Raw genomic sequence first — 13,206 nt, forward strand, 5'->3', positions numbered from 1 at the left:
AAATGAATTTCATCACCCACAGTTACACTTATAGCTCAAAAGGAAAGGACAGGAGGACAGACCCCAAGGCCATCGCCACAGGGTGGTTCACTTGCTCCCTCACCCACAGAACCCAACAGCAAGGGTCAGAGTCCTCTGACAGAGCTGAGAATGTAATGGTTTTGATGAAGCTAGAAAGGCAAGAAGCTCCTGACAGCCTGGAAACCCCCTCCAGCTGGGTGACCAGGAAGATCCAAGAGTAGCTGCTTCTCAGCCCTGAGGTAACTTGGGGTCTGTTTAAGGTAGCTGAGTGGTTGGAAAATGAAGAGCATGGGGCTTGTCAAAGAGGATGCAACACAACCAGGCTAAATAACAACAGTGAATATTTACTGAACATTTACTACATGTGTTTCAAAGACTACACATGTTATCCCAAATCCTCTAAGCAGACCCTATGAGCTAGGTGCTGTAATCCTGAATGAAACCCACTCCACCGAGGATGGGGCTGAGGCACAGAGACCAACAAGGCACTTGCTTCCAAAGTTACACAGCTAGTTAATGGGAGAGTCAGGATTTAAATCCAGGTCAGAATCCAGAACCCGTCCCCCTAGATGTTACCATGCATGGCACTCTGGAAACGATCCTGTAGCCCGAATAGTCTCAGTATGGCTCTGGATATGGTGGGCACCAACTATCTTTTGGGTGAATGACTTTTTGCTTCTCTTTTTGGCTGCGCCGCACGGCATGTGGGATCTTAGTTCCCCGAACAGGGATTGAAACTGTGACCCCTGCAGTGGAAGCACGGAGTCTTAACCACTGGACCGCCAGGGAAGTCCTGTGAATGACTTTTTACTATCAGGGAAATTTGCTTGACCAATGTCATAAGTATTGTTTCTCTTGGAAAATCTCATACTTTTGTTAAGTGCCTGGTTGGTATGAACTCTTCATTCCCAGAAGAGTAAAGAGCTGGGCTCTGTGAACTCCAGGGCCCCTCCCTGGCTTGTGCTCAGAGTTCTGATGGAACTGCTCTGGGTGAGATACAAGGCAGAGGATAATCCACAGAGGGGATCTGTGGAGCTCAGCAGGTCCACTGCAGGCAGAACCTGATCTACACCCTTGCTGTTTTCAGGGCACTGGACACCGTCCTGGCTAACCCTATACAGTTATGTGAGTTGCAGCTGCCCCTGGATCTGTTTGAGAAACCATTCAACTGTCTTCTCTCTCCAACCAAAGGGATAGCCACCTCACCTCCACCATGTGACACAGAGAGCATCTATGGAGCTCTTAAAGACAAGCAAGGGGATGCAGCTGCATGGTCTCCTACGGAAGGCCATTCCCTCTACTATCCAACCTAAATATTTCCTGTCACACTCCACAGCATTTCCACTCTCCATGAGGAAAAACAACAGAGGGTAACAACTGTCTGCTTACAATTCAAACAGCCACTGTGTCCCTTCCAATGGCCAACTCCCTCTCTTCTTTGATCATTTCTGAAGCATTCTTAGATGTCTCTTATAATTATATAAGTAGATCTGATTTTTTGCAGCTTTTTATTATGAAAATGTTCAAATACACAGGAAAGCATAAAAAAAATAGTACAATGAACACCCAAAACCCACCATCTGATGCAAATTTTTAACTCTTAGTGAGCATCTATGCTTCTATGGATAGATGACATTTCTAAAGACAGGAAAAAGTTTCAAATATTCACAAGAAACCTAATTAATGACTATACTCAATGGTGAAATATTAAAATAATTCATTCATAAAATAATAACATCGAAATCAGAAATATGTAAGTTTGATATTCACTAATTTGATCTTGGTTAAAAATTATAACAGAAGACAAAAGCTATAAGCCTTAGTTAACAATGTAAAAAACTGCCTTGAAGGAAAGGGAGAACACTGACAAAGAGGCTTTAAGAAAAAAGAATAAAAACCATATGATCATCTCAATAGATGCAGAAAAAGCTTTTGACAAAATTCAACACCCATTTATGATAAAAACTCTCCAGAAAGTAGGCATAGAGGGAACCTATCTCAACATAATAAAAGCCATATATGACAAACCCGCAGCAAACATCATTCTCAATGGTGAAAAACTGAAGGCATGTCCTCTAAGATCAGGAACAAGACAAGGATATCCACTCTTGCCATTATTATTCCACATAGTATTGGAAGTCCTAGCCACACCAATCAGAGAAGAAAAAGAAATAAAAGGAATACAAATTGGAAAAGAAGAAGTAAAACAGTCACTGTTTGCCAGTGACATGATCCTATACATAGAAAATCCTAAAGATGTCACCAGAAAACTGCTAGAACTAATCAATGAATTTGGTAAGGTTGCAGGATACAAAACTGATGCACAGAAATCTCTTGCGTTCCTATACACTAACAATGAAAGATCAGAAAGAGAAATTAAAGAAACAATCCCATTTACCATCACAAAAAAAAGAAAAAAATACCTAGGAATAAACCTACCTAAGAAGGCAAAAGACCTGTACTCAGAAAACTATAAAACACTGATGAAAGAAATCAGAGGTAACATGAACAGATGGAGAGATAAACCATTCTCCTGGATTGGAAGAATCAATATTGTGAAAATGACTATACTACCCAAAGCAATCTACAGGTTCAATGTAATCCTTATCAAATTACCAATGGCATTTTTCACAGAACTAGAACAAGAAATTTTACAATTTGTATGGAAACACAAAAGACTCCGAATAGCCAAAGCAATCTTAAGAAAGAAAAACAGCTGGAGGAATCAGGCTCCCTGACTTCAGACTATACTACAAAGCTACAGTAATCAAGACAGTATGGTACTGGCACAAAAAACACAAATATAGATCAGTGCAACAGGATAGAAAGCCCAGAGATAAACCCACGCACATATGGTCACCTTATCTTTGACAAAGGAGGCAAGAATATACAATGGAGAAAAGACAGCCTCTTCAATAAGTGGTGCTGGGAAAAATGGACAGCTACATGTAAAAGAATGAAATTAGAACACACCCTAATACCATACACAAAAATAAACTCAAAATGGATTAAAGACCTAAATGTAAGGCCAGACACTATAAAATTCTTAGAGGATAACATAGGCAGAACACTCTATGACATAAGTCACAGAAAGGTCCTTTTTGACCCACCTCCTAGAGTAAGGGAAATAAAAACAAAAATAAACAAATGGGACCTAATGAAACTTCAAAGCTTTTGCACAGCAAAGGAAACCATAAACAAGATGAAAAGACAACCCTCAGAATGGGAGAAAATATTTGCAAATGAAGAAACTGACAAAGGATTAATCTCCAAAATATACAAGCAGCTCATGCAGCTCAATATCAAAAAAACAAACAACCCAATCCAAAAATGGGCAGAAGACCTAGATAGACATTTCTCCAAAGAAGACATACAGATAGCCAACAAATATATGAAAAGATGCTCAACATCACTAATCATTAGAGAAATGCAAATCAAAACCACAATGAGGTATCACCTCACACCAGTCAGAAGGGCCATCATCAAAAACCTACAAACAATAAATGCTGGAGAGGATGTGGAGAAAAGGGAACCCTCCTGCACTGTTGGTGGGAATGTAAACTGATACAGCCACTGTGGAGAACAGTATGGAGGTTCCTTAAAAAACTAAAAATAGAACTACCAAACCCAGCAATCCCACTACTGGGCATATAACTTGAGAAAACCATAATTCAAAAAGATAAGTGTACCACAATATTCACTGCAGCACCATTTACAATAGCCAGAACATGAAGGCAACCTAAATGTCCATCAACAGATGAATGGATAGAGAAGATGTGGCACATATATACAATGGAATATTACTCAGCCATAAAAAGGAACGAAACTGAGTTATTTGTAGTGAGGTGTATGGACCTAGAATCTGTCATACAGAGTGAAGTAAGTCAGAAAGAGAATAACAAATACCGTATGTAACTCATATATATGGAATTTTAAAAAGCAGTACTGATGAACCTAGTGTCAGGGCAGGAATAAAGACGCAGACGTAGAGAAAGGACTTGAGGGCGTGGAGGGGGAGGGGAAGCTGGGATGAAGTGAGAGAGTAGCATTAATGTATATACACCACCAAATGTAAAATGGATGGCTAGTGGGAAGCTGCTGCATAGCACAGTGAGATCAGCTCGGTGCTTTGTGATGACGTAGAGGGATGGGATAGGGAGGGTGGGAGGGAGGTTCAAGAGGGAGGGGATATGGGGATATATGTATACATATAGCTGATTCACTTTGTTATACATCAGAAACTAATACAATATTGTAAAACATTTATACTCCAATAAAGATGTGAAAAAAAAAGAAAACATAAACCAACCATTGAGTCTTGTTAGATAGATAAGAAGACAGCAAAAATATTTACATATCAGTTACTCGAAAATTTAGTGAAATCTACATTTTTTTTTCCTGGATCTTGTGCTTACAGAATTGAGCATTTGTCTGAATCAGTCAACTAAAAAGACCAAGGAGCATTCCCACATTATTGAAAGAGTTTTTAAAAAATACTTCCGGGCTTCCCTGGTGGCGCAGTGGTTGAGAATCTGCCTGCTAATGCAAAGGACACGGGTTCGAGCCCCGGTCTGGGAAGATCCCACATGCTGCGGAGCAACTGGGCCCGTGAGCCACAACTACTGAGCCTGTGCGTCCGGAGCCTGTGCTCCGCAACAAGAGAGGCCGCGATAGTGAGAGGCCTGCGCACCGCGATGAAGAGTGGCCCCCGCTCGCTGCAACTAGAGAAAGCCCTCACACAGAAACAAAGACCCAACACAGCCAAAAATAAATAAATAAATAAATTAAAAAAAAAAAAAAAACTTCCATGGGGACTTCCCTGGTGGCACAATGGTTAAGAATCCACCTGCCAATGCAGGGGACATGGGTTCAAGCCCTGGTCCGGGAAGATCCCACATGCCTCGGAACAACTAAGCCCGTGTGCCACAACTACTGAGCCTACGTTCTAAAGCCCAAGAGCCACAACTACTGAAGCCCTCGTGCCTAGAGCTCGTGCTCCGCAACAAGAGAAGCCACCGCGATGAGAACCCCGCGCACCACAACGAAAAGTAGCCCCCACTCGCTGCAACTAGAGAAAGCCCGCGCGTAGCAACAAAGACCCAACGCAGCCAAAAATTAATTAATTAAAAAAAAAAATACTTCCATGGATAGTCGTCTTGTAACATTGAAATTAAAAATATTTGTTATAGGAAACCATACGTGTTTAAAATGTTTATTTTCAGAAGACTGTGTTCATATAAAGTTGTAAACTATTTTCAAGAGAGGCTGATTTATTTATCACTACTATTATTATCACCTCACATATGGAATTATATAGCTAAATAAATGCTCAGGAGAAAACTCATAGCCTAAAATGCTTATAAACAAGAAAGAATAAAAATTAATGACTTGAGTATGCAAAACAATAAATTAGGAAGAAAAATTAAGAGGAAGGAATTAATATAGAGAAAAGCACAAAGTAATGAATTTTTATAACTAAAAACAGCAAATACAAGAACTGATTTTTGAAAATCAGCTAAACAGATTAACTATTAGTGAGCCTAACTTTTTTTAAAAGGAGAAAGCACAAACACACCAAATAGGAAAGGAAGAAATAACCAGATACAGCAGAAATATACATATATGTATATATATAGTAAAGACATAATATATATATTTGGTTTTGCTCACATATATCCAAATACATTGGAAAACTTGTATGAAATGGATCAAAACTGACCCTAGAAAAGATGGGAAATCTAAACGTACAGAAGTAGCATAGAATAAAGAAAGTTGTCAGAGTTACCCTCTACATACTCCCCGCCAAACACTGCCAGATGCAGATAATTTCACAGAACTAAGCACAGAAAATAAGGAAATTTTTCTAATTATTATCATAAAGCAAACATTATATCAATAGAAAACAGCAAAACTAGTACAAAAAAAGGAAAACTACCCACTTATGCGTATCAATGCAAAAAATCACAAAATAGTCACAATAAGAATCCAGTAAAGCATTAAAAAAATAAGATACCATAACCAAGTGGGATTTTTCAAGGAATGCAAGACAATTCGATATTAGGAAATCTATAAATATAGTTCATCATACAAATAGAAAAAAAGAGAAACATCTTATAATCATTTCCATGGATGTTGAAAAAAAAATTTATAAAAACCAACTAACATTCTTAATTTTTTTTAGCTTAGAAAGTTCTTTTTTTTTTTTTTAATTTTTTAATTTATTTTTGGCTGCGTTGGGTCTTCGTTGTGATGCGCGGGCTTCTCATTGTAGTGGCTTCTCTTGTTGTGGAGCATGGGCTCTAGAGCGCAGGCTCAGTAGCTGTGGTGCACGGGCTTAGTTGCTCCGCAGCATGTGGGATCTTCCCAGACCAGGGCTCAAACCCATGTTCCCTGCATTGGCAGGCGGATTCTTAACCACTGCGCCACCAGGGAAGTCCCCGAGAAAGTTCTTAATAAAATGGGAAAAGATGAATACCTTCATAACATTACATATCTGTAATCTCCAAAGTCAGAATTATTTTCAGTTGGGAAAGACTAGAAGCTTTCCATTAAAGTTAGAAAAACCGCAAAATGTTCACTATTGCCTACAATATATGGTGCAAATATTCAAGAGAAATCAGGATGAAATTAGCAAAGAGGAGATGAAAACTGTACAATTTTTAACTGGAAACTTCCAGAAAATTATCTCAGCTAATAAATAAATTGAGTAAGATGGCTCAGTACAAAGATAATATACAAAAATCAAAAATATATATATATACAAAAATCAGTAGCTTTATTATTAGTGAGAAATAGGTTGCAGATAACGGAAATCATTCAAATTGGTATAAGCAGAAAGTGATTTTTTTGTGTGTGGTTTACAAAGTCACTGGAAGGAATGGAAGAATAGGATCTAAGCAGAACTTCCAGGAACGCTTAGTCAGACTATCTCTGCTGTGATGGGGTGCACTGCCAATTCTACTGCAGGAAGCTGCTGGAGCAGGAAAAGTGACACTGTCTGCCGGGAACCATGTTGGAACACGGTTATCTCATGCCCTGCCACTCTCCCCACATAACACAGCTCCAGATTCTGTATTCTGCATGTACAAAATCTAGATTTCATCCAGAATACTAGTTATGATGCAGTCTTGGAAATGTAGTTTTCAGCTATAGAAAGTCAGCTCTAATGAAAAGCTGTAAAAATAATCTCCTTGGACTTAAAACACTTTTAAATCCAGATGCTGTATTATAAAATGCCTTGTTCTGTGCTGATAAGAAACTTAATTTCATAAGCTTTCAAATTAAACACAGCTGGTTAATCAACCAGGGTGAAAGAGTCAAATAAGAATAAATTTAACTGTGTTCTCAAACAAAAGTGACAAATTTCTCTGTTGGTTTCCTGCTATTCAATATAAAAATACATAAGTAAAGGTGATTCACTGTTAAATTATTTCATAACTCATTTTAAATGAATACCTTAAAGTTTGTCAAGAATCATGAACTGGATTTAGTTAAATAGGAGAAGTCATGAGGCACAGCTAAGTGAAGGAGATAATAATAGTTTATTAATGATATTTGTGAATCACTTCCAGTAAATCTGATCTGCCAATGAACTCCTGCTTGATATTCGGATGTGGTTCTTCATAAGCTATAAAAAAGCCCAAACAACTTTTATTTATTGAGCTAGGTACCATAATTCATTGACTCCTTTCTGCAAAAGTTAAAAACAATCTAGACAGCATAACCAAATAGTTGATGAATATTCTCCTTATGGAAGTATTCCAGCTACTAAAGAAAGTACGAAAGAATTAGAATACAACAGTATGAAATATTCTTGACAAGAAAATCAAACTTGAATCTGATCAAGCCTCTACATCAAACAACCAGTCTTCAGGGAATACAGAGGGGCAGAGGAATGGGTTGCACAGCAGCACGAGGATGCAAAGAGTAAGCAGAGACTGTGGGCATGTTATAGGACAAATGACCGGTTCACTCAACTAAATTGTAAGGGGAACAGAAAGAGAGAGCCAGGATGAGGATCTAGATTTTAGAAACCTTAGGGGAACATCAGAAAGTTGCAAAGTATGGTCTGTTATGTTATGTTAAAAATTTTTTCAAGATGACCAGAGAAATATGGACAGGAAATATGAAAGGCTATTTAATGTACTAAGCTCACTATGCTGTATTAGATTATATGCACTGTTAGTATTGTATATATTAATATATAATATTATTAGGATAAATATCAAGAAATTATTAAACTTATGTTAAGAGAAATATGTCAAGAGAGAAAAAGGTAAAGTAAATGTGGTACATTGTTAACATATGGGGAATCTGGGTGAAGGATATATGGGAATTCCTTACAACTTGACTATAAATCAAAAGTTATGTTAAAATAAAAAGCTAAAAGAAAATAAAATTGTGTTTCATGTCCACCAGTCTCAAATGAAATCAAAATAACCAAGACAGAGGAAACTGTCTCTCTAGAGCCACAAAGTCCTTGTTTACACAGAGGAAGTTTATATCCTCCAGGTGGACAGCCAGCTGTGCCATCACTACCTATTAAAAGTATCCTGGCGCAGGGGGACTGACCTGAAGCAGGAATGGAGCCCGGGTCCCCACAGGGCCGGAACTCCGCAGTCGGTGAGCTGCCCTGGAGCATTTTATAGTCCTTGTTGCTGTAGTTCTTGTTGTGAATACATTATTTTTCCTATTTTCTTATGCTTTATTAACTCTAGTGATATAGTACTAAATCTCTTGGGCTTTATACAATCATATTACCAGCTTGTGTTTATCTCTTATTTTCCAACGTCTCTACCAGCTATATCATTTTGTGTGATTGCATTTGCTAGAAAGCCTACAAGATAATATCAAGTAATAATGTCAATAGCAAGCATCCTTATCTGGTTCCTAATTTTAATTGAAACCATATTTCAATGAGCTCTACTGGTGTGTTTGGTAATTGGTTTTTGTTATATTTAAGAAGTCTGCTTTTGTCCCTATTTTTATAGAGTTTTAAAATTAAGAATGGCTGCTAAATTTTATCAAAAGTTTTCAGCATCTATTGATATGATCATAATATTTTTTTTATTTTTTTATTTTTTTTAATTTTTGACTGTGTTGGGTCTTCGTTTCTGTGTGAGGGCTTTCTCTAGTTGCGGCAAGCGGGGGCCACTCTTCATCGCAGTGCGCGGGCCTTTCACTATCGCGGCCTCTCTTGTTGCGGAGCACAGACTCCGGACGCGCAGGCTCAGTAGCTGTGGCTCACGGGCTTAGTTGCTCCGCGGCATGTGGAATCTATCCCAGACCAGGGCTCGAACCCGCGTCCCCTGCATTGGCAGGCAGATTCTCAACCACTGCGCCACCAGGGAAGCCCGATCATAATATTTTTTTATTTAATTTGTTATTGTCCTAGATTATGTTGCTAGATTTTCTGATACTGAACACACTTGTATTCCCGGAATAAACTTTTCTAGGCATGATTTATTATCCTTTTGATAAATACCAGATTTTACTTAGTAGTATTTAATTTAGGGATTTTCCTCCTATATTCAAAAGCGTGCTTGTTCTGTATTCCTTTCCCTTATTTTTAGGTTTTAGGTTAAAGTTATATTGGCTTCTCAAAAGGAATCATAGAGATTTCCATCTTTTTCTGTGACCTAGAATAGTTTAAATAACATTGAGATTATCTGGTCTCAATCAATCTCACAAAATATAGCTGTGAATCTATCTGGTTCTGCCTCTTTTTATTATTAAATCTTTAATCACCTTTCCAGTCTTCAATATTTAATTGGTCTACTCAGACTGCCACTGGCCTGCCTAATTCACACCTTCTCACCCTAGACAGAAGTTTACCTCTCAGCAAACCTAGCCAACTTACACAGAGCCAACAGTTGGCTCTCTCATTCAAGGAATGGCCCTTTTATGGAAATAGACCTACTCCTCTTGGGAGAAAAACCCACAGCAGCTACCTTTATTTAACAAAGCCTTTATTCATAAATATAACTGGATTCTCACGTACCACCAGATATTTGAATAAAAATCAATAGCATGAAGAAAGAGGTACAAAGATGAACAAATGGGCAACTAACATTAGAGAAACCTGAGGTAATAAGGAAACTAAAATTGCTTTAAAATTTATGCAATACTCAAAATGATTGAGTGTATATGATACTCATAAAAGCATATAATCTGTGAGGAAAAAGGAGCAATCAGAAAACAAAAATGCTTTTTGACATTAAAAATACAGATGTCAAAAAATTGCACTGGGGCTTCCCTGGTGGAACAGTGGTTAAGAATCCGCCTGCCGGGCTTCCCGGGTGGCGCAGTGGTTGAGAATCTGCCTGCCAATGCAGGGCACACGGGTTCGAGCCCTGGTCTGGGAGGATCCCACGTGCCGCGGAGCGGCTGGGCCCGTGAGCCACAATTACTGAGCCTGCGCGTCTGGAGCCTGTGCTCCGCAGCAAGAGAGGCCACGATAGTGAGAGGCCCGCGCACCGCGATGAAGAGTGGCCCCCGCTCGCCACAACTAGAGAAAGCCCTCGCACAGAAACGAAGACCCAACACAGCCATAAATAAATAAATAAATAAATAATAATAAATAAAAAGATTTAATAGCTATTCTTTAAAAAAAAAAAAAAAAAAAAAAAGAATCCGCCTGCCAATGCAGGGGACACGGGTTTGAGCCCTGGTCCAGGAAGATCCCACATGCCGCAGAGCAACTAAGCCCGCAAGCCACAACTACTGACCCCGAGTACCACAACTACTGAGCCCGTGTGCCTAGAGCCCGTGTGCCTAGAGCCCGTGCTCGGCAACAAGAGAAGCCACTGCAGTGAGAAGCCCACGCACTGCAACAAAGAGTAGCCCCCGCTCGCCACAACTAGAGAAAGCCCGCACGCAGCAACAAAGACCCAACGCAGCCAAAAATAAATAAATAAAATAAATAAATGTATTAAAAAAATAATAATAAAGTTGTTTAAAAAATTGCACTGGACTGTGTGAATAATAAAATGAAAATAAGATAATAAGAAATCAGAATTAAATTTAATGCCCTATAGTGGAGACTAGAAAGTAAATAATTTCAAAATATAAAAATAAATTTAAGCCGCATGGAAGATGGATCCAGAAGTCAAAGATCTGTCTAAGAGAAGTTTCAAACTGAGACAATGGCAGGAAGGAAACATTCAAGGAAACAGCTGAAGAGAATCTCCCCAAACTTCATGAGTCTTCATTTTGAAATGATCTATGTGGAGGCAAACAAAATTAGTTTTTAAAAGACTCATTCCTAGGGCTTCCCTGGTGGCGCAGTGGTTGAGAATCTGCCTGCTAATGCAGGGGACATGGGTTCGAGCCCTGGTCTGGGAAGATCCCACATGCCACGGAGCAGCTGGGCCCGTGAGCCACAATTGCTGAGCCTGCGCGTCTGGAGCCTGTGCCCCGCGACGGGAGGGGCCGCGATAGAGAAAGGCCCGCGCACCGCGATGAAGAGCGGTCCCCGCACCGCGATGAAGAGTGGCCCCCGCTTGCCGCAACTGGAGAAAGCCCTCGCACGAACCGAAGACCCAACACAGCCAAAAATAAATAAATAAATAAATAAATAAATAAATAAAGAAAATCCTTTAAAAATAAAAAAAATAAAAAAAATAAAAAAAAAAAAAGACTCATTCCTAGACTCCATCTAGTAAAACTTCAGAACTCCAAGGGTAGAGAAAATCCTGAAAATTCCCAGAGAGGGAGTGAGAAAACAGGTTACCAGAAGAAACAAGGGTAAGAAAGGCACCAAACTTCTCATCAACAACATTTAATTCTCCAAGACAACTGAACAATATTTCAAATTTTTGAGGGTGGGAAAAGGTTTGTGTGTTTTTACTGTTCAATTAATTTTTTTATAAATAATACTTTTACTTGGTAAAAGAATGAAACTATATTAAAAAGTGTTCAGAGTCTCACTCCCATCCCCACTTGCTCCATTCCCCACTCACCTGTCTCCAAAGGTAATAACCATTTCTATTAGTTTCTCATTTATCCTCCAAGTTGGAAAAACAATTTTGAACTTAGATTTCTAAACAATCAATCTAAATCAAGCCAAAAAATCAATCAAGTTTGGGCAAAATAATTGCATATGCGACACAAGCACTCAGAGTATAGCGTACAATGGGGTTTTGGGGAAATAAAATGCTAGAAAAAGATTCTAGCAAAATGAAAAGGGAACCAAGAAAGAGGACACACAGGATAGACATTAGTTATATGGCAGCCAGCTGAATATGACCTATGAAAAGTGAAAGAAGCTTAAAAGAAGTTGAGGAGGATCTGCTAGACCCAGAGACAGATATACTAGGATAGAAAAGTACCAAACTACCTAGAGGCGGTGCTCCGCAACAAGAGAAGCCACGACAATGAGAAGCCCGCGCACTGCAACGAAGAGTAGCCCCTGCTCACCGCAACTAGAGAAAGCCCGCGCACAGCAACGAAGACCCAACACAGCCAAAAATAAATTAATTAATTAATTAATTTAAAAAATAAAACAAAATTACAATATAGCTAAAAATATTAGGACATGGGAAGAGAGATAGAAGGATAATCAATTTTTTAATCTTTGGTAAGGGAGTATCTAGGAACACTAAAGTTGACAATAAGAATAGAGATTCAATTATGTATTGTTAACTACATGAACAAAAAAGTAACTACTACCGTCTGGAGTTGGGGGGATCAGGGAAGTGGGAGGTACTGCAGAAGTGATAAATTCTTCATCTTTGAGAATATAGCCCCAGACACTGTTGAAAGATGATAAACCAAGGAAAAAGGCAGAGATATTACTAAAGAGAGAAATATTAATTAAAGATATAATTAACCAAAGGATGTTAATTAAAGATAAAATAATAATCATGTGAACAATCCCAGTCAGAAAGTATTATCAGATGCTTGTTGTTAATTGAACTAGGGGAAGAGGAAAGAAAATTTTTTACTTTTCCCGTCTTACAACCCTCTATAATATTTGAATTTTTTAATGTGTACTACTTCTATAATTTTTTAAACAACTTTTTAAAATATCTGTACGAGGATATACTTTATAATGTTTGTAACTGTGGGAATGGGAAACAATCTAAATGCAGAGAGACAAATAGGAAACTGATTAAAATAATTTAAATTGATTTTATGTATTTACTGACATGGAAAGATCCCCACACTCTATCAAGTTTTTTTATT

Source organism: Balaenoptera acutorostrata, chromosome 3 (genome assembly GCF_949987535.1).
Source record: "Balaenoptera acutorostrata chromosome 3, mBalAcu1.1, whole genome shotgun sequence".
NCBI classification, from domain to species: Eukaryota; Metazoa; Chordata; class Mammalia; order Artiodactyla; family Balaenopteridae; genus Balaenoptera; species Balaenoptera acutorostrata.